The 21,091-nt window shown below is 41.6% G+C and overlaps 1 protein-coding gene across 5 annotated transcripts in view; it reads left to right on the top strand.

Annotated features, from left to right (window-relative positions):
* The window catches only part of HPCAL1 (hippocalcin like 1), a 410,671-nt gene that overhangs the window by 176,757 nt on the left and 212,823 nt on the right, over window positions 1-21,091 (top strand). The window contains exon 1 of one of the 5 annotated variants that reach the window (XM_073625393.1): window positions 7,380-7,446. The exons of the other annotated variants lie outside the window; for them this stretch is intronic. The gene's annotated coding sequence lies outside the window, so the exon portion shown is untranslated. Of the gene's footprint in view, window positions 1-7,379; window positions 7,447-21,091 lie in introns of those variants that run through there. 5 annotated transcript variants of the gene reach the window in all.

The following is a 21,091-nucleotide window of genomic DNA, read 5'->3' as shown; positions in this document are numbered from 1 at the left end:
GCTAGGAGAGTAGGTGACATTCAGGCTTTTTCTATTAAAGAACCATTTTTTTCTTTATTCGAGGACGGGGTTATTCTTAGGCAGGACCCCCTGTACCTCCCTAAGGTAGCATCAAAGTTCCATAGGACTCAAGAAGTGGTGCTGCCTTCCTTTTGTAGTAACCCCAAGAGTGAAGGGGAAGTTTATTTTCATTGTCTGGACGTCAGACGCTGTTTATTATCCTACCTAGAAAGGGTTAAGGAATTCAGAAGGTCCAGCCATCTTTTAGTTAATTTTTCTGGCCAGAAGAAGGGCCAACAGGCATCCAAGGCTTCTATAGCTAGATGGATTAAACATACCATTTTGTTAGCCTATGAGCAGTCAGGTAAAGCAGCTCCTAGAAATCTTAGAGCGCATTCCACGCGATCTCTGGCAACCTCCTGGGCGGAAAGGGCCGGGGCTTCGGGGGAGCAGATATGTAGAGCCGCTACATGGTGTCAAGCCAGAACACATTCCTGGGGCATTATAGAGTGGAGTTACTATCCCCTCAGGACCTGGCATTTGGCAGGAAGGTCCTGCAAGCGGTGGTCCCGCCCTAAAGGTAGGCCTGAGCTACTTGCTCTTCTCTCAGGGTGCCGTCCTGGAAGACGACTTATATAAGTCCAGTTACACTTACTGGTAACTGTGTTTCTGGGAAGTCTTCCAGGATGGCAGGCCTACTTCCCACCTGTTCTATTTAGGAAGGATGTAATGCCGTCCTGGAAGACTTCCCAGAAACACCGTTAACGGTAAGTGTAACTGGTTATTATAATGTGTGTGTGTGTGTGTGTGTGTGTGTATGTGTGTGTATATATATATATATATATATTTATTTATTAATTATTTTGCCTTGCACTGTAACTAGTGGCAATGGTGGCGGCAGAGTAGCTGCACCTATTCCCTAACCAAAAAAAGCCCTGATAACCATTATTTGTACCCAATACATCTTTTCTTTCTTGCCCATGACTCATGGATCTTGACAGTTTGTTTCAAAATAAACCAATGCATCTCTGGATAGTGAGGTGATGTTGGTAATTCTACCTGACTGTAGTTTTTCTTTATACCATTCATGTCTCACTGGGATTAACACCTCGCTGGCTACCACCACCTTAGGACCTTGCAAAAGAATAATTGCCTTGTTCTGCAAAGGACACTCCACTAACAAAAAGCTTGTACCTCAGGAGACGTTTTGTCCTTAACACAGATACATTTGTTCTGTTGATCCTGAAAAATGGAACAGTGGCTCACATTGTGGTCTGAAAAGAGTAATAAACTCATCTAAAGCCAGCAATTAAGACCAACTTGGTAAAATGTCTTTCAAAAGTTCTAGAGATAGCGATAGAGATTTTTTTTTTTTTTTATGAGACTTGTTTGAAATTATTTTTAAAGAGTCAGTCCAACCAAAGCTGGTATTTCTATTCTGGGTAGATAATTGGGGACCCGGTGTCCTAAATCAGTCCTGGACATGAAATCTGCTAAAAGCTGCTAGCACTGCTCTATCAAGAAATTGGTCTATAAATGCCTTTAGCCAGCTAATCGGTTTCCTCTTCTTAGGTTAGTAGGTTTTTTTTCTACTGTTCCTTGGTGAAAACTTTATTTCATGCAATGGATGTTTAAGATTTACCCAATTTTATTTTTAACTGTGTTCAAGTCTAATACCGCAAAGGCCGTTCATTCTAAAATCTTAAAGCGATTGTTCATAAGCAATCAGCTACAATGAACACGACACTTCTTGGAGTGGCTCCGTGTGCTGCTTCTTTTCACACTCCAGCCCTGCTGTACATAGGCTGTACCGGGTAAAATTCAAATACTTACAATGCTGCTTGCTCTTTAAAAAATGTATCATTATACATTTAATGATATAGTAATATATACAGAGCCGTATTCATTTGTGTCTTTTATATCTGTTCAACTTTAAGGCCTCATGCACACAGGATGTTAAAATAACGTTATGAAAACGCCAGTATCTTTGCAGTGATTTTTTTTTAAACTTTTTTCAGCTTTTTTCAAGGTTTTTGCAATATCGTTTTTTTAGCGTTTAATTGCGTTTTTTAGCATTTTTCCGCGTTAGCGTTTTTAGCGGGTTTGTTTTTTTTCAAAATTTTTTTTTTTCTTTTTCAATGGATCAAAAAGGTTAAACGTTGGTGAATGACGTTTTTGAGCATTTATCAGCGTTAGAGCGTTTTTACAGCTGAAAAACGTCTCTCAGAACCCACTGGTCCTGGGTTTTTTTTTTACAGCTTAAAAACGCCTATGCCATTTGCAGCTCAAAAACGCCTATGCCATTTGCAGCTCAAAAACACCTAGGTGGGCATGAAGCCATAGACTAACATAGACAGGCCTTTTTTAAGCTGCAAAAAATGCTCAAAAAAGCGGCTTTAAAAACGTCCGTGTGCATGAGGCCTTAAGCAGTAGCAATGTATAATTGTGTATTACAGGCATTACAGTATTTAAGGGCCATTTCTGGACAGGCCATCTGTTTACGCTCTACGGTTTAATAAACTTTCTTAGTAAATATTAAATGAATTCCCTCCTATCAGCTTTTCCTTTGCTCTGGTAAAGATGGAGCAATTAAATGGTTCTGGGAAAGGGTATCCAGTAGAAGCTTCTGACAACATTTTGCCAATGTTATCAGAAAGACTTTTACTGCACAGAAAAGTGATTAGCTTCCTAGAAGAGTTACGGAAACTTGTTTCAACATCATCAGCGTGTAAAGTCAGATCCTTGGGTGAGCGCTTTTGGAATGGATTTGATATGATAAATTTTCTTCTCATTTTTCTATAAATTTTTGTTGCAAGGTAAAACAAATGGAAATAACTTGGTGCAGCTCGATACCACCACAAGTTTTTTAGAGCCTAAATCTGAACTCCAGACTTATATAAAGACAAAAAAAAAATGGTTTCAAATGCACAAAAAAGCAATGCAAGGCACTGAAAAGCAAATCAACCCATTACAAAGAAAAGGCAACACAACACGTATGCATTGTGGTGTGAATGAGGCCTAAATGGTAACGCCTTTGCTAAGCCCTCTGTCTGAATCCAGCAAACTGCATAGCGTTGCTGCTGGGCAATCCCCTATTTCTGTTGCTTTAAAAGAATGCCTTATTTACCCACCTCTGGCTGTCCTAGTTTCTTCAGGCTTGCTCTGGGCCTTAGGCCGGGTTCACACTGGTACGACAAACGCTCCGACTTTGGGCGCTCATGTCGCATGATGTGTGAAAATCAATGTTTCCCTATGGGAGCCGTTTTAACTGGTCTGACAAAAAAATTCTCCCTGCACTACTTTGATCTGACTTTGATCCCACTTTAGCCCATTGAATATCACTAAAGTCGCCAGCTTGACTGATCCGACTTTGGCATGTGACTTGTGCTCTGATGATCTTAAAGGGGAACTCCACTCCAAATTTTGCAAAAAAACAGCATGGGTCCCCCCTCCAAGGAACCCCCAAAATCCATACCAGGCCCTTATCTGAGCATACAGCCTGGCAGGTCAGGAAAGGGGTGGGGATGAGTGAGTGCTTCCCCCTCCGAACTGTACCAGCATGAAATTTTGGAGTAACATGTACTTTAACCACTTATGGACTGCCACACTCCGATATACGTCCTAACTTTGAAGTGGAATATCATTGATATGGCAGCAGCTAGCTGCCATAACCCTGGTATCCTCTTCTTCGGCCGGCGGTCCGCTTTCCGAAAAGAGTGGATTCACAGAGAGATCACTTTTATCAGAGGCGAGAGAGGGCCCCCCTCCCGCCGCGCTCCTGTGCCCTCCGATGGCTACGTCAAAATGTCACTTTCTCTTAAAGTGTCTTCTTTTTTTTTTTTTTTAAATGACAAATTTTATTTTTATTTTTTTATTGCATTTTAGTATAAATATGAGATCTGAGGTCTTTTTGACCCCAGATCTCAAATTTAAGAGGTCCTGTCATGCTTTTTTTCTATTACAAGGGATGTTTACATCCCTTGTAATAGGAATAAAAGTGACACATTTTTTTTTTTTTTTTTTAAAGAACAGTGTAAAAATAAAAGGTAAAATTAAATAAGAAAAAAAAAATGTAAACGCGCATAGTCTCGTCAAGCTTGCGTGCAGAAGTGAACGCATACGTGAGTAGCGCCTGCATATTAAAATGGTGTTCAAACCACACATATGAGGTATCGCCGCGATCGGTAGAGCGAGAGCAATAATTCTAGCCCTAGACCTACTCTGTAACTCAAAACGTGCAACCTGTAGAATTTTTTAAACGTCGCCTATAGAGATTTTTAAGGGTAAAAGTTTGTCGCCATTCCACGAGCGGGCGCAATTTTGAAGTGTGACATGTTGGGTATCAATTTACTCAGTGTAAGATTATCGTTAACATTATAAAAAGAAATGGGCTAACTTTACTGTTGTCTTATTTTTTTAATTCAAACAAATTTTTTTCCAAAAAAAGTGCGCTTGTAAGACTGCTGCACAAATACGGTGTGACAAAGTATTTCAACGGCCGCCATTTTATTCTCTAGGGTGTTAGGAAAAAAAATGTATAATGTTTGGGGGTTTCAAGTAATTTTCTAGCAAAAAAACCTGTTTTTAACTTGTAAACAACAAATCTCAAAAAGAGGCTCGGTCCTTAAGTGGTGAAAACACAACCCCATTTACTTCTGTATCTACAGGCATTATGTTCAAAGTCAACAGAGGCAAAGCCCTGGGGAGCAGAGTCTTTGCAGCCTGCCAGCTTTCTAATTTAAATGCACAGCAGGTACTTGTAAATTGTACGGCCCCTTCACACAGGGGGGGTACCATTCCGATCAGCAGGCGATTTTGTGATCTGATCAGAGCAGAGTAGGCGGATTTCACATCCATGTCTGCTCAGTTTCTGTAGAGCAGATACAGACAGAGCCTGCTCTTCTCTATGGGCGGCTGGGAGTAAACGGACCTTGCTTACACCTGCCTATTCATAGGAATGCATCAACCTTCCAAGCAGGTCTGCCTAAAAAACTGACAGGGCCTTAGAGACTAACTGAAACCAGGCTTTAGAGTCTGTTGTGACCTTTGTGGATGAATTATTTCACAGCACATGCAGCTAGAGAGGTCATTGATCACTTGCCTTAAAGCTTTTTTTACTGTTCGTTAAAGCTGAACTCCAGATTGGAAAACTCTGTCCTTTCAGTGGGGGTTCCACACTTGGCGTAATACCAACCTTATCCCTGGCCCCAACAGACTTCTTCTGTCCTCTGCAGTGCTGCTTCCTCTCAAAGGCACTCTTAGCCATGATCGTATGCTAGCCTCCATCCCGTACAATGCAGATTTAATATCCCTATATTGTATGATGATGCAGAGGGAGGATCCATAGCTCAGACTGCTGGGGAGAAGAAGGTAGCTGGAGCAGTCAGTACAGTAAATAATACAGCCTCTTCTGTATCCTGTAGGGGGATAAAGTGCAGGGAGCTCCAGAGAAAACTCACGGGGCTCCCTGTGACATTACTGCCTGCAATACTATAGTGTGTATGGTGACTGAAAACTTTTTTTGAATCAAAGGAACAAATTGTATTGGTTAATAACTATGTGAATTAAACATTATTACATATTGGCTAATGATGCTTATGCAGTAAAGAATGCTTGTTATACTCACTGTGGAACCTAAAGGGTTAATCCTTTGCATTGTGTAAAAAGGCTGTATGCACAGATCCTCCCCTCCCTGCACTGTCCCCGTGAACAAGTCCGGAAAAGACAGGGCCTTTGCAGTCAGGCTGCACATGCTCAGTTTGGTGTGTATTGTTAGAGGTATTTTTTTTATTTATTTATTTATTTATTTTTTTTTGATGGGAGAGTGCATGTGATCAGCACAGGGCCAATCGGCCCTGTCCAGACAGAGGGTCAGGAGCCCTGTAGCCTCACAATACAGCTCAGCGCAGTGTGAAAACTCCTCCTCCTACAAGCTTCACCTGGAACTGATAGAAATCACAAGACTGCTCTATACTGCTGATGACAAAAGGTATGTAGCAGTTTATATTTACTGTGTACTGTGGGAGACCAGATATAGTGAATGCAGGGTCCTGGGTTTAGTAACACTTTAAGAGACCACATTTTAGCAAACGTACTATGACCTTGTAAGGAGTTGGGTCTTGGTTAATATGAAAAAGGGCAGTGCAGTAGCCCAGATCAACCAGTGAGCATTGTTCTGACTGCGATACGCTGATAAGGCCCCTTGCACATGGGGCCATTTAGGAACATTGAGTCCCTCCCAGAGTTTTGGTTCCCCGGGAAGGACAGGTACAGCTGGAACTCAGTACAGTGTTAAGCCAATCTAGACACAGCCTGCAGTAGACTTTGACAGGCTACCTTCAGTGAGGGCGGGGCTGGGTGCTGCACTTGTCCCTCCCCCGCGCATTAAATGCACTGCTTCTAGACTACCCATGTGTGCAACAGGCCTAAAATGTAGAAATCAGTTTGGTAGCCTCCCTGGCGGTTTTCCCGAGTGTGGCTCGGGGTTAAAATTCAGGACCGTTAGCGGTAACCCCGAGCCACACTCGATCCTGGTGTGGCTTTACTTACTTTGTCCCCGGGATCCTACGATGTCCCCCGCTGTGTCTGCAGGCTCTGTCCTCCTCCGAAGCCTCTCCGTGCCAGGCTCCGTTCCCTGCGAGCGGCGCGACGCACAGGGGGTGGAGCCTGGCCTCAAATTCAAAAAATTGTAAAAACATAACACATACAGTACTGTAATCTTACAGATTACAGTACTGTATGAAATTATTTCACATCCCTTTTGTCCCCAGTGCTTTGGCCCATGCCCTGCATGCAGTTTTATGTTATATATACTGTTCTTTCTGCCTGGAAACTGGAGATTGTCCATAGCAACCAAAAAGTGTCCCTTTACATCAAAAGTGGCTTTAGACCAGCTAGAAAACAGCGATAGTAAATTAGAACACTTGCAGAATTGAGCAATAGTGAATCGTGGGGAAATTTATTATTATTATTTTTTTTTTAATTATTTATTTTTATTTATTATATTATAATTTATGTTTTTGTGTTTCAAACTTTATCATACCCGGGATATCTACTAGACTCTTGTTTGGACAGATTTAAGTGTGTTATTGTTAAGAATTACAGACCTGCAATTTCCATACTAAATAATTGTACCGCTTTCAGCACCTAAAATCCGAAATAATCATACCGCCAGGGAGGTTAAATACATTTGCTACTAGCTTAGGGTATGGACCTGTATCTGATATACTATCAGACGCCATAAATCAATATTCGCATAAATTCCTAGTTGCCTTTAAGCCACCTTCACATCAGTTACTCCTGTATTTAAACATCAGCACTTCATGAATTTAGTCTGAGTTTTTTTTTATAGGTTATTTATAAACCATCAATAAACTTGTGGTTCTTGGCAGTCCATCTGGCACTCTTTGAAGTTGTAGAGCTTTGAGACTCTGCTTACTGAACAAGGTTTGTGGTTTATGTTTGTACGTGTGTTGTAACACTTCAATACATGAATATGTTTTATATAGCAAAAAATGGAAAGTGATAACATTTGCTGAAGGGCAGCTCCATACAAGTATAAGAATAGAACGATTTCCAGCGCTAATTTTCCAAGTTAGGAAAAAAAAAAAACTATCTGTGGTAAATCCCAGTAAAGGAAGATAAACTGTTGTATCGGTAAAGATGAAATCTCTTTCAAGAGTCTTGGGTGTTTGAAATGTTAATGTTGAACTCTAAGCAGATATAAAAAAAAAAAAACGATTTGGTATGGTATTCCTTTTAAAAATGTAAAAATATGTTTTGTACAACTGACAGACGTAACTGAATCTTCCCTGATATTGACCTCTGCACAGCAGCACTCTGACTGGACCAGAGAGGGAAGCACAAAGAGCCAATTAAGCACAGCTACATGCACGTTTGCTTACAGGAAATTATACAACTATACTGTATTCCTTAACCCCTTGGAGCCAGCGTCTCCCAGCCCTTTAAGGGGTTTAGGATTCCGGGAGGCCAGGGTTTATGATCATGTGAAAGCCAATAATGGTGGTTACATGATCGGAAAGCACCTGATCACAAGCAGTGATTGGGAGCCTTCTGTTAGCTGCTGATAACTGTGCCAAGTGCACGCTCTTGACACAGCTGTTTTTGCATTATTGCTTGCAAATATGCGGCACCTCTGCGCCAAGGACTACCCTCCGTGAGACCGCATATTTGCGTGTGGCCGGTGCCCAGAGGTTAAAATGATTGTAAACGATTACCTTGTAAAACAACCCATTCAGTTAAAAATGAAAGACAAAGTATTTGTGTATAGTAAAAAAAAAAAATAATTTTAACCCCTGTGCGCTGACAGCACACTAATTTGCATTCAAATACAGCTGTGCCGTGAGCGCGCTTCTGGGACAGTTACCGGCGGCTAACGCTCCTTGCGATCGGGAGCTGATCTGATTATGTGACAGCCAATCACAGCAGTCACATGATCCTAAACCCTGCCCCGGCTTCCTAAACCCCTTAAATGGCTGGGAGACCCCGGCTCCAAGGGGTTAAATACCCCCCCCTTTTTTCTAAGCGATTACATTCCCTTTGTTTTCAGCTGCATAAGATCTGGGGGAGGAGAAGCAGCAGTACAATGATCTTCTCAACAAAAGCAGGAGGGGTGTGTCAGGACAAGCCTGATCATTGGTGGAGAGCAGGCTGAGTTCTCAACATAGCTAGAGATCTGATCACGGTGTGTTCATATGCCTAGTGTGGTCAGTTTTTCATATTAAAGCAGAGGGACTGTCAGGAACACCAGGAATTTCACACACAGGAAACAATACAAAGAACAGGATACTTTTTCATGCAAGTACATGGTACAGTAGACACATCAGGAATATGAAATGTTGGGGTAACGTTTAAAAAAAAAAAAAAAAAAACATGGATCAGAATTCAACCGGTTCAGCAGGGACTGGCCAAATTTGGATCCACGAATGAGCAGGCTGGTTGTACAGAAGTTGATCTTGCCACTCGGGTTCTGTACAACCACCCTGTCAGGTTTTTCCCATTTGATCTATAGCCTGCAGCGCTGATAAGTGTAATGTGACAGTGGGGAAATCTTGCCATCAGAACACTAAAGGACAGCAGGAGTCCTTCTCTAGAGCAGGGGTCTCCACATTTTCTAAACAAAGGGCCAGTTTGCTATCCTCCAGACTTTATAGGGGACGGACTGCGGCCATTGGGAGTAAAAATTTTCCTGGCATCAGTGGGAGTAAGCAATGCATCTTTGGTAATGGGGGGGAGTAGTGCCCCATCGCTGGTGTCGGTGAGAGGAATAGTGTCCCATCATTGGTATCAGTTGGAGGGATAGTGGCCCAACGTTGTTATCATTGGGAGAAATAGTGTCCCATCATTGGTATCAGTGGGAGGAATAGTGGCCCAACGTTAGTAACATTGGGAGGAATAGTGGCCCAACATGGGTATAATTGGGAGGAATACAGCCCCATCATTGATGTCAGTAGCAGGCATTATTCCCCATTGTTAGCATCTTGTATTAGTGGAAGAAAAAGTGCCCCAAGGGCTGGATAAAGGCAAGCAAAGGGCCACAGTTGAATTAAAAAAATGCCTAAAGTATGGGCTGCCCAAACATCATGCAATTTTTTTTTTTCCTTCAACCACTGGTTGAAGTACAGAAAATTTTTCAATTCCCACATTACAGTACATGTAAACCCGAAAAAAAGTTTTTTAATTAAGGCTTGCACTTTGTACAGTATAGAATTTCATGTCTTCTGTGCCCAGTCTTGCCACGAAGAGTTAATCCAGCTCTGAGCAATCCTCTTATCTTTTTTCAGTGAGATAAAAACTGACACACAGAGAAATAGGAGTCAGTTCTTCCCCCTTGCTGTGACTGACAGATAGTTATCATAGCAGAAGTTCAGTGTAAGAAATCTACAGGAGAAAATGCTTGTTGACAAGGGGAGTGTAGAGATGGGCGGGGAGTCTACTGACATCATGACTCCACCCACCGAGCTCCAGACAACAGACCCACCTATGGCAGTAGTTTAGAAAGAATGAGAGTGGGTTTACATCCACTTTAACACAGTCAGTGTTGATGGGGGAATCCCTCCCCCTGTGCGATTGTATTCTGATAGTGGTAGGTTTCCCCACAGGCAGAACTCAATGATCACTGCAGATGCCTATAGTCAGCGTCAGTGATCATGTGATAAAAACCTGACAGGCTAGTTGTACTGAAGTTGATCTAGCGATCAACCTCAATAAAACCATCCAGCCCCATAGATGAACTGAAATTTGGCCGAAACAAGCTGACTTTTGATTCATCCTTCTATGGCTGTTGTAGGTGTTTGTAAATCCTATTATAAACCGGTCTTATTTGCTGCCGTTTGATCTGTTGAATATGAAGTTTAAAGTATTTTTTTAACAGTATATCTGGCCCATTTAAAAAAAAAAAAAATTGTTGATTTTTCCAAACATCTTGATTATTAATCTTGTGCATTTGTGTTGTCAATGATATTGTTCCCAACCATCTACTATGAACCCCTCTACTATAAACTATAGACTATAAATGCCCCTTCCCCATATGATGGGGATGTGCCCAAGCAGACATGGATGAGCGAGTTTGGGGTGGAGGAACTTGATTGGCCTGCACAAAATCCCAGCCTCAACCCGATAGAACTCCTTTGGGATGAAATAAAGCGGAGACTGAGAGCCAGGCCTTCTCATCCACATCGGTGCCTGACCTCACAAATGCGCTTCTGGAAGAATGGACAAACATTCCCATAGACACACTCTTAAACCTTGTGAACAGCCTTCCCAGAAGAGTTGAAGCTGTTATAGCTGCAAAGGGTGGGCCAACTCAATTTTGAACCCTACAGACTAAGACTGGGATGCCATTGAAGGTCATGTGCGTGTACAGGCAGGTGTCCCAATACTTTTGAGAATATAGTGTATGTTGTGCTTTACTGTGGATTTTTTTTATTTTTATCATCCATGTCCCATTTAACCACTTAAGGACCAGCCTCGTTTTGGAATCTAGGTGTTTACATGTTTAAAACATTTTTTTTTCCTGGAAAATTACTTAGAACCCGCAAACATTATATATATATATATATATATATATATATATATATATATATATATATATATATATATATATATATATATATATTTTTTTTTTTTTTTACCCTAGAGAATAAAATGGTGGTCATTGCAATACTTTTTTTCACACCGCATTTGCGCAGCGGTCTTACAAGCGCACTTTTTTGGAAAAAATTCACTTTTTTGGAAAAAATTCACTTTTTTGGAAAAAATTCACTTTTTTGGAAAAAATTCACTTTTTTGGAAAAAATTCACTTTTTTGAATAAAAAAAATAAGACAACAGTAAAGTTAGCCCAATTTTTTTTTATATTGTGAAAGATAATGTTATGTAGAGTAAATTGATACCCAACATGTCACACTTCAAAATTGCGCCCGCTCATGGAATGGCGTCAAACTTTTACCCTCAAAAATCCCCATAGGCGACTTAAAAAAATTCTATGGATTGCATGTTTTGCGTTACAGAGGAGCTCTAGGGCTAGAATTATTGCTCTCTAACGATCGCGGCGATACCTCACATGTGTGGTTTGACCACCGTTTTCATATGCGGGCGCTACTCACGTAGGCGTTCGCTTCTGCGCGTGAGCTCGTCAGGACGGGGCATTTAAAAAAAAAAAAAAAAAAAAAAAATTTACATGATTTTATTTATTTTTACACTGTTTAAAAAAAAAAAGTGTCACTTTTATTCCTATTACAAGGAATGTAAACATCCCTTGTAATAGAAAAAAGCATGACAGGACCTCTTAAATATGAGATCTGGGGTCAAAAAGTGAAAAAATGACATTGAAAAAAATGTGCCTTTAAGGCGTATGGGCAGAAGTGACGTTTTGATGTCACTTCTGCCCTGCAGTGTCATGGAGAGGAGAGGGCTCCATCTTCCCCTCACTCGTTTCCATGCACAGCTAGGCAACAGACGCAACAGACGCGATCGCCTCCACCGCTGCCGACGGCTCCGGTAAGTGGCGGAGGGGGGCGAATCCGCCGCAGAGACCACTTTTATCTTGTAGCCGGCCGAAAACGGGGATACCGGGTTTATGGCAGCTAGCTGCTGCCATAACGATATCTGTCCCCAAAAAAGGGACATACATCGGCAAGTGGTTAAGACGTTTCCCTTAACTTCCTGTCCTGAACACACAACAGGATGTGAAAAAATCTCTACAAAGATATGTGAAAATCCCCTCTTAGACAGCTATCACTTGGGTAAGTGTCCTTATTACAAGATTTCTGTTTTAATGACATCACAAATTTTGTGAATTTTCCCCTCACTTTTAGTCCCGATGACCATGGTTGCCAGGACAAATAGGGAAGATGAATCTCCCTGGTGGAGGCATCGGCAGTGATTGCTAACCCTCACCTCTTTAAATATACCCAATGTCATAGTAAACATTCACAGGTTTTTGCCAAAAGTACACGGACAGCAGTTGAGCAGCAGATGGCAAATGCTTGATAAACAAGTCCAGAAGCACTTACAATTTGGATTCTTCACCACCAAAGCCTCTGGGTTTTTGTGCATCTCTTCTCTGAACTTCTCGCCAGGAGTCTGAATTTACCACTTTTTCGAATGCCCCTCCACTCTGTGGAGCGACTTGTTCCATAATGTCAAGCTCCCCATGCATGCGCCCCATGCAGCCCATTCTAACTGTTTGTGCATGTACACACGAATGGGTGGCTCCATAGACACTCCCAAGTGAATGGAGCCACCAGAAAACTGAAAGATGGGGGCAGCAATCTTAGGTGTGGACTAAAGGAGAAAAAAAGAAGACCTTTACCAGTTGGACAAACAGCAAGCAGTGTAAGTGGTAGCAGCAGAAATGGATAAAAAAAAAAAAAGTATGGTTTATTATCACTTTAAATCAAATCATGCATTTCAGTGAATTGGCCCTGACCTCGCTGATACTTGTTCCAGCCAAGAACACTGAGAGCTCAGTACTTGCTGCATAGTGATTTATGAAGGCAGCAGTAGTGTTTTGCAAATAGTAGTTCTGGCACCAGTATAAGATTGGTGTGGAATCAATTACCAATGATAGGCTAACCATAGCAGGTCAGCCATCTACCTGAGAAGGGGTGTCTGCCCATGGCTCACAGTGCTCTGACCTGATACTCCTACTACAACTTTCCTGATGGACCGAAGAGGAGATTGGAAGATCGGTCTGGTTGCGCAGAAGATGATTTATTTGTGATATTATTACTTTCACTTGACTTTACCTAAAGTTTTCGATCGTACTGTCCTAGTGGTAGGGCTATATTTCTGCACACGCATGGCTCGGACATGCAGAGATGCTGTAGCAGTGCTCATCCTTTAATAGCTAGGGATTACCAAACATTTTTATCCTGCAGATTGACTCAGGTGCTGCTATTTTTATTTAATCGGCATTAGGGAATCGCTGGGCATCTTTTCTCTTGCAGCACCAAGTTAACAGGATTTGCTATATTTAAAGTCCAACTGCAGACATAGCTATTTTTGAGTTTTTCTGTCTTTAATTGACACATTACTTCATGGTTTTACTACTTAAGGAGTGCTTTAAGCTCTTATATGCACTCCAGTTATACAAGATACAATGGGGACACCTACTTCCCATTTCCTGCTGTATTTGGATTTTATGAGGAGCACCAGTTCCGGTGTTGTGTCTCTTGTCCCCTTACTTTGCTGTGCCATCGTAGCACAAATGTCATCACTGTGCTGTGTGAATGGCAGAGCGAGGGGGGACAACACTGGAACTAGTGTCGCTCACAGGCACAGTTCCCGATGCAGTAGGAAGAGGAGTTCCCCGCTCTATATAACAGGAGCTGTCAATGGAGCTTAGAATGCTCCCAAAGTTGTAAAAATATGAGGATGCTAATATCTAGTTTTAAAGCCCATCTTTGGGGAAAAAAAAAAGGTGTTTACCATGGCTGTGTCCTGAGTCTGTGACATGAGTCAACTGCTCATTTGTGTCTAATGGATTGGAGAATCCTCCAAACCTCCCTGCACAGGACTGGTCCCTGTGGCTCCTGCACCCCACCACCAACCCCCTGGTCTTGTGCAGTGGGTTGTTCCTGATGTCATCACACCCAAAAGCTTGATCTGGATCATGGGGAGAGCCATTTGCAGGTATACCGCTTTCTCCTCTACCCTGGCCAAAACGAGCAGTTGGCCCGTGGAAGACGTCTTCAAGTTAGGCTTAAAACATGGAACCTAAAAGTAGCTGTGCCCTCAGTTGGGTGTTAAAAGAGAGGAATAGAAAAAAACAAAAAAAAAAACAAGGACTGTACATAACATTAGAATGAAATGTAGTAATTAACACATGGTGGCTGATAAGATTAACAGAAACCCAGTGCAATTTGTTATAGTGGAAGTCATCAGGTATGACCAGACATGGCAGCCCCCTGCCATATTGGTACTAATCTGCAGGCACTTCAGGATTCGGGGGAGATTTTAGAAGGGTCCCCCCCCCCCCCCCCCCAAAAAAAAAGCACCGTACCCTTCACAAATCTCCAGTGCATAGGATAGAGTGCTGGCAAGTAGGGGGCTGCATGAGGGGCAAGTGGGTGCTCTTCGTCTTTATGGTGAACTGGTTAAATGTGATTGCTGTTAAGTTTACTAATATTAACCTGCCAAGTCCCAGCTGCATCCAAGTATCACCCAGTGGGTCATTTGTGGGGGGTGGGGGGGGGCCTCTAAGGGAGGTGTTTGTTTTTCCTGAAAGTACAAATCCTTATTTGGCATTAGTCCAAACTACGGTTGTCGATTACCACAACACTACCTGCATGGCTTTTGCATGTTCTCCCTTTGCTTGCGTGGGTTTTCTTCCCGATACTCTGGTTTCCTCCAATACTTCAAAGGCACGCTGGTAGGTTATTTGACTCTTCTCTAAATTGGCACTAGTATGTGTACGTATGAATGTGAGTTTAGGGACCTTAGATTGTAAGCTCCTTTAGGCAGGGCTTGACAAATTTGCTTTGAATCTAGGAGCCAGCTAAAAAAGTTAGCCTTTTTTTTTTTTTTTTTACCAACAAAGCTTAGGGGTAGAACATGTAACATGTTCCCCAAGGTGGACTTTTCCTTCAACCCTTTCGCTGCCAGAGCCGATTTAGCATTTTTGTTTTTTTTTGTATACCTGTTTAAAAAAATGTTAGTCTTGAAGATTACATAAAACCCCCAAAACATTGTATCATTTCTAAAAGACACCCTAGAGAATAAAATATTGGTAGTTCCAATTTTTTGTGTTTACATGATATTACTGCAAAATTTCAGTAAAAAACACTTTAAAGTTAATTTTAGAGGGCACAAAAATGCAACATATTACCCAATTTTTTGGTAAAATATAAAAGATGAGGGTGCACGGAGTAAATGGATACCCAACATGTAAAACCTTAAATTTGTGTGCTCCCCTTGAAATGGTGTCAAACTTCAGTATCCTATTTTTTTTCCATAGGCGACACTTTAAAAGCCCCCTATAGGTCATCAGTTTAGCGTTATGAAGGTCTGGTGCTAGAAATATTGTTCTCATGTTAGAGAAGGGTTTGGGACTGACCATCCCGTGGGACTTTAAATGAAACCATGACCAGATGAGGTCATGCGTTTCCATCCCTATACTAGTCTAAGAAAAAAGCAACAAAAGTGGGACTTTAAATGAAGTGCGTGAATGTCCAAAAAACAAAACCGATGAACTACTAGGAAAATTTTATTTAATTCATGGAAATAAAACATGCATATAGTAATAATATGTCAATCACAAATAGAGAGAAATATCAGCAATAATAGCAGCAAATATACATGATTCAATGAATACAACAATTCTCCAGTCCCAAACCCTTCTCTAACATTAATGTACAGGGATGGATATGCGTGAAATTGTTCCATTTTTCAATCCTATCACACTTGTTGTGATATATTTAAACTTCATTTGCCTCCTTTTATTCAATTGCTCGATCTTATTTTTACCATCAATTATTTTTGGATTAATTATTAATGATGTAGATTTTGACACCAGCTTTGTATATGGTTCGTTTGTTTTGGTGGTGGCCCCTTTGGCCTCAATACACCGCTGGCTCTTTTGGTTTCCCCCCTTCCGGGAGCTGTGACGCGCCTGTCGGCCCCTCCCCCTTCCCCTCAGGGAGGGGTGGACCCGCCGCCACTGCGCGTCAGCGTCACGCACTCCCCATCGGACGTGCGCACCCTTCGGATGCTGACACGCTCGATTGGATGGTGTCCTTCACGCACACTACGGGGATGGAGCGTTGGCGTCGGCTGGCCGGGCGCCTGGTGCCCGATTGGCGATGCCGTGCGCCCCTCCCATGTGTGTGCGGCGTGACGTTGGTGGGCGGTCCCTGTGGTGGCGCTCATATGGGCGCAGCCTCGGCGGGTTTGGCTCTCGAGGCTTCCCACTCCACTGGATGTCACGTTTGTTTGGGAATGCACATCGTTCTTCTTCCTCCACAATGCCTTACCTTGCACACCAGGTATCTCTACTTATGCTATGCTCTCTGGCTCCTTTCTTTCCTTCCCTGCTTTCATGTTCTGTGGTGCCTGGTTTGTTTGCTTGGCGGTCTCGCTTGGGTGCTTTTATCTAGCCTTCTTTCCTTGTCTTCCACATGGATACACATTTTTCTTCTTCTTTTCCGGCTACCTCACCTCTGTAATCTCCATTCACACTTAGCTGTTCACCTCTATGATATGGTCGCAATTTGATTTCCTATCTGTACTTTCTACTCCAGGTTTGCCTCGGGGGTCCTTGTCTGCCTTAGATGGCGCCCTGTGGGTTTGCCCCCTTCGGTCCGTCCACCTCAGCTCCCGGGGGGTGGTGTCTCCGATTGCCGAGCGATGTATGGCCTCCGCCACCATCTTACGAACCACAATGTGTAAGCATGCACTCTGTGTGGGGTCTTTTTAAATTACCCCACCTCCGTTTCATGTTTATAATTACTAGATCATTTTTATATCTCTTATTTTAGATCAAGATACGCGCTTGCTCCTGACGAGTGGCACAACAAGCCATGAAACGCGTAGAGCTACCATTGTCGCGTTTCTCACCAGCGTCATGCTATTTCCTAATTTTTTGGGTTTTTGGAGGCTTTTTTTGCAGGCAATACTCTTCATTATATGGTTGTGTATTAACATTTTACTGGTGTACCATGGAGAATTGTTATATTCATTGAATCATGTATATTTGCTGCTATTATTGCTGATATTTCTCTCTATTTGTGATTGACATATTATTACTATATGCATGTTTTATTTCCATGAATTAAATAAAATTTTCCCAGTAGTTCATTGGTTTTGTTTTTTGGACATTCACGCACTTCATTTAAAGTCCCACTTTTGTTGCTTTTTTCTTGAAATATTGTTCTCATTCTGGCGTGCAGAACGATATGTAACATGTATCATAATCAGCGTTTTCAGGCGTAAGCTCCCCAACGTGTGCGTTTGCATGTGCATATATGTGCGAGTGGGGGTTTAGGTGCTTGGGTGTCATTTACATTTTTTTTTAAACTTTTTTTGTTTTTTACTTTGATTTTTTTTTTTCCATCACATAGCGGACCAAAAGTCCCCCATGTGATGGTTTTTCTGGTGAATGGTTCTCTTTAATGAGACACCCAGAGTCTAAAAGACCCTGTATGTCTCCCCTGAATGTAATGCAATGCACATTGCACTGCATTACATTCTTTCCCAGCCTTGATGGCTGGGAAACTGCCAACGGGGACCCGGAAGTGGCATGTATGACATACATGTCACTTCTGGTTCAGCGACAAGAAGGGGAGGAAAGCAGATGTGTGTCTGCTGTCCTCCCTCCCCTACTCCTGGCTGCACCAGTTGTGCTGGTCCCGGGCCTGCAGATGTGCAAGCAGAGCCCAAGATACATAGCAATGGGGGGGACACGCAGGGCGTGTGTAAAGTTTTGGGTGGCTGCCCGGGCGCCAGGACTCAATTTCGTCACCATGATAGCCTGGGGTTTGTGGAGCCCTGCCTTAAGGGCAGGGAATGATGTCAATGTATATGTATAGTGCTCCACACATTGTGGGTGCTATATAAATACCAGTAATTAATAAATAATATGAACAGCTACATCACCATTTATAAAAAGTTCCAGCACTGGAAAGCTCAGAGCGGTGGATTTGCCTGCCAGGTTAAAACCATTTTAAGGCTCCATGCACACTAGCATTTTTTTTTAAAGCTCCTAGAAGCTGTTAGCCTTTTTTCCTGCTCCTGGAAGCTAAATAGTTTTTATACTATGTGTCCATGCACACTATTTTAGGCTATTCGCATTTTTTGAGCTTCAGCGTCTAAAAGCAGAAAAAAAAAATTGTTTTTGTAGTGTTTTTGGGAGCATTTCCCTTGCAGAATAAACCACTAAATGCTACTAATCGCTTTTTTGGAGCAGTTTTTTTTTTTCATGTACTGTAAACAATGCTAATAAAATTACTCCTAAAATCTACTAAAATATTACTAGAAGCCAGCATTTTTGAGCTTATAAAAACCTCCAGTGTGCATGGAGCCTAACTACTTGTAAATGTGACCTATGGCCAGCTGTTCATTGAATGCCACATTCACACATAAATGTGACTGTGAAATGTGCGGAGGGCAAATTGCCCAAAAATGATTCATCAGCCAACCTTTAAAAATACGCTATATCCAATAGTATGTATGTATATTTTATTTATTATTGTAAGTGTAATTACCATTTATGTTACCATGTAATCCTGGTTCAGCTTTAACTATCTCGATTTTTGTCACGGGGCATAGTGGAGGAATATAGTTGTCTGCACATCTGTGGATTACAACTGAAAGCTGTGTCTGCTATACCACAGAGCATGCATAAACAATTCCCACTGAAAGCATTGGGTAATACACATCTGTTTGCTGCTTTACTAATTTGAAATTGTCAGAAGGTGGAGTAACACTTTAAGTGTGGTAATATGCTGCTGCTGTTTCTTTTTTCCCTGCAGCCAGATGGATGCCAAAAATATTAACTTTTCATGCCTTGTATAAACATTGTGAAGGGCTGGATGTAATTAAGTAGCTGGAGTGTTTGCTGTGTTTGAAGGGAAGTTAATAATTGATCCTAAACTGCAGCACGGCTGGGGGAGAAGGAGCTGCATGGTTTTAATGTTGCATTAATTGGAATAAATCAAGAAATTTTAGTCCTTTTATGAAACTTTGAAGTTGAAATGAAAAATTCTGCATAGACCGAGCAGCTCGGCCTTGGCAAAAATAAATATTAAAGTAAGAGATTTTAAAAATTTGAACCAAGTTCATCTGTGGGATTATTCCCTGTGTTTTTCTGTATGATGGGTCTGGTTTTGGGCTACAAGGAATTAGAGTTGTTTGCCCTTGGGCCAGTTTTACGGACACAGAATCCAATGCCAAGGGTATGGGGCCTGGGTATAAAAATGGGGAAAGGAAAACACAGAGCAGTAAAGCAGTTGTTAGTCACCAATCAGGTCTTTTTTTTTTGTTTTATCCATTCTACAAGAGCATAAACTACCCGTTTCTCCTGCCAAAATCCCATGATCTTATAAGTGTAAATGCAAAGAATGTTATCGGGAAGTATGTTAGTACAGAACATCCCCCTCCCTAATGTTATGGAGATGAGGGGCCGGTGTTGTGTAGTTTATACCTCCTGTCGTCTTGAGCGTTGTCTGTCACCCTAGGACTGAATTTTTAGATTACTGTATAACATCATTCATCACTAGGTATATATGTATGTGTGTGTATATAGAGTATCTCACAAAAGTGAGTACACCCCTCACATTTTTGCAAATACTTTATTCTAACTTTTTATGTGACAACACTGAAGAAATGACACTTTGCTACAATGTAAAGTAGTGAGTGTACAGCTTGTATAACAGTGTACATTTGTGGTCCCCTCAAAATAAATCAACACACAGCCATGTCTTTTTCGCTGGCAACAAAAGTGAGTACACCCCTAAGTGAAAATGTCCAAATTGGGCCCAGTTAACCATTTTCCCTCCCCGGTGTCATGTGACTCGTTAGTGTTACAAGGTCTCAGGTGTGAATGGGGAGCAGGTGTGTTAAATTTGGTGTTATCGCTCTCATACTGGTCACTGGAAGTGCAACATGGCACCTCATGGCAAAGAACATTGAAGTTGATATATGACGCTGAGCATGTGCACTCAACTTCTTTGGTCAACCATGGTGAGGCCTGTTCTGAGTGTAACCTGTCCTGTTAAACCTCTGTATGGTCTTGGCCACTGTACTGCAGCTTGGTTTCAGGGTCTTGGCAATCTTCTTATAGCCTAGGCCACCTTTATGTAGAGCAACAATTTTTTTTTCAGATCCTCAGAATTCTTTGCCATGAGGTGCCATGTTGAACTTCCAGTGACCAGTATGAGAGAGTGAGAGCGATAACACCAGATTTAACACACCTGCTCCCCATTCACACCTGAGACCTTCTAACACTAACGAGTCACATGACACCAGGAAGGAAAAATGGTTAACTGGGCCCAATTTGGACATTTCACTAAGGGGTGTGCTCACTTTTGTTGCCAGTGGTTTAGACATTAATGGCTGTGGGTTGAGTTATTTTGAGGGGACAGCAAATTTACACTGTTATACAAGCTCTACACTCACTACTTTACATTGTAGCAAAGTGTAATTTCTTCAGTGTTGTCATACAAAAAGATATAATAAAATATTTACAAAAATGTGAGGGTGTACTCACTTTTGTGAGATAGTTTGTGTGTGTGTATGTGTGTATATATATATATATATATATATATATATATATATATATATATATATATATATATATATATATATATATATATATATATATATATATATATATATATATATGTAAAGCAATTTTCCTGAGTGACAGCGCATGCACATTCTTTCTGTGCAAATGGGGAACAAAGGAATGTTTTTAGGCTATTTCCTGTGTGAGTGAAAATAATGCATTTGACCACTAGATGGTGTGAAGTATCTTAGGAAATTCCTATGACACTTAGGCTATGGGTTCACACTGGTGCGCTGTGTAAGATTGCTTGTAAAAGCTTTAAAATAAGCCTTCACTGACCTCTGTA

Source organism: Aquarana catesbeiana, linkage group LG04, assembly GCF_042186555.1.
Source record: "Aquarana catesbeiana isolate 2022-GZ linkage group LG04, ASM4218655v1, whole genome shotgun sequence".
Classification (NCBI taxonomy): Eukaryota; Metazoa; Chordata; class Amphibia; order Anura; family Ranidae; genus Aquarana; species Aquarana catesbeiana.
The sequence above is the reverse complement of the archived record's forward strand: the minus strand, read 5'-3'. Positions and strand labels throughout refer to the sequence as shown.